This window comes from Vigna unguiculata, chromosome 9 (genome assembly GCF_004118075.2).
Source record: "Vigna unguiculata cultivar IT97K-499-35 chromosome 9, ASM411807v1, whole genome shotgun sequence".
NCBI lineage: Eukaryota > Viridiplantae > Streptophyta > Magnoliopsida > Fabales > Fabaceae > Vigna > Vigna unguiculata.
The window spans coordinates 19,782,111-19,784,034 of NC_040287.1; the positions used below are offsets into that span (position 1 = coordinate 19,782,111).

The 1,924-nt window shown below is 23.6% G+C and overlaps 1 non-coding gene across 1 annotated transcript; it reads right to left on the bottom strand.

Moving 5' to 3' along the window:
• Positions 1-1,465: 1,465 nt before the first annotated feature.
• Positions 1,466-1,546, bottom strand: TRNAL-AAG. Its single transcript has one exon. It is a non-coding gene; the product is annotated as a tRNA-Leu (tRNA).
• Positions 1,547-1,924: the final 378 nt, after the last annotated feature.

The window sequence follows — 1,924 nt, forward strand, 5'->3', positions numbered from 1 at the left end:
TTTTTAAATTCATCTCTAAACTTTTTTTATCATAAAATTCGCCATTATTCGAGATAATCAAATAACAATATCGGACTTATGTAATTTTATTTTTAATGTAATAAGAATAACTGAGTTACTAATTTTCTTAGTTCTCTTTTCTGGCATGAAACTGTGGCAAACATTGTATTCATTAGTGGTCATAATTATGATATTAAAATTGTTACATTACCTTATAAAAGTGTGTCAAACATTGTATTCATTAGTGGTCAAACACAACTTATAAAACTTTAAATATTTATTATATCTAGAATACGGTTTGTGATCTTTTAATTTTAAAGAACTAAAATAAGCATTCTAAAATAAAATAAAAATAGAAACAATTACTTTCAAACTAAAGGAGACTAGATTGAAATTTGATCAAATTTTAGAAAATGAAAAATATATTTAAAAATATTGAAAATAATTTTTTTATCATAAAATATATTGACAGTGAATACTGTTCCCTAATTTCAAAGATTAAAAGATATAATTAATTTAAAACACAACAAAATGTTCTAAATTCAAGTAACAAAAAACAGGTTAAAACCTCAATTTATATATGATGAATATAATATTTTAAAATTTTTATTAATTACATTATTGATATTATTTACAGAGTTGATTATTAAGAAGTTACAAATACATACATACTTTAAGAAATTAAAATTATTATTTTATTATTAATATTTAGTCAGTATATTATTATAATATTACTATGTATAAGTAAAAAAAAATTGTAAAAAAAATTAAACATTAATTAATTATTTTATTTTATTTTGTTATCTTTTTTAAGGAATAACCGATTCAAAAAGTTGTATAAATGCAAATTTAAGTATGGGAACTTCATTATGCATTCCATAATTTCTTTCTGTACCTTCATAAATATGAAAATTCTTATTCAAAAAATGACTTCTGAACAAAACTTTCAAATTATACATTTTAAAAATAAAAAAAATGACTTTCAAATTTTATAATTTGAAATTTTTTTATTTCAAGTTTATATAACTTTGTAGTCATTTTTGTTTTCTGAATTATATAATATGAAAGTAATTTTTCATATAAAAAACAGTTTTTAGGTTATAAAAATTATAAACCACTTCTAAATTACACAAGGTCATTGTAGAGGACCCTAAAAGCTTTTATTATAACGGTGATGTATGATATGTTGACCTTCTCTAAATGAAGAAAGTACGAGGGATAAAAAATGTAAGACATGAAGAAGTAGAAGGAGATGATGATGATCCGGCTGCAACAACATAGAAGGAAATGTTAGAGAATAACAAAATTTCGCCCTTTGAATTTAGTGTTCTGGACTTCAGGCCCAAATCAAGCAAAAGGCTTGGACTTGGGATGTTCCTTTTATGAAAAAGAGTTAAAACATTATAAATGGCAAAAGCATGTAAAAGCTAAAATGTATAATAATTAAAAAAAAGGAAAAAATTTATGTTGAGAATGGGATTTGAACCCACGCCCTTTCGGACCAGAACCTTAATCTGGCGCCTTAGACCAACTCGGCCATCTCAACTGATGTTTAATTTAATTTATAGTTTGTGTAATATTCTATAATATACATATTTTCTTTCCAAAAGAATTCTGAATAAACAAATATCTACATTTCATGGTTGGAAAAAGAACAACTATATTTATACTAAAAGGCACGTACCGAATTAATTTTTGAACCAAAACTATAATTTTAGTGGTTTTTCACGTTCAGCACAAAATGTTTTAAAATAATGTCTTAGCCTTTTGGAGTCAAAACTAAGTTTATTATACTGTATGAGAAAATTCATGTTATTTTAATGAACTTATTTGACATGGGGTCAATAGTTGTTAACAAATTTTTATATAGGTGAGCAAAATAATTGCAACCGACCAAATTTTCAATATTCGAAAAATTTATTAC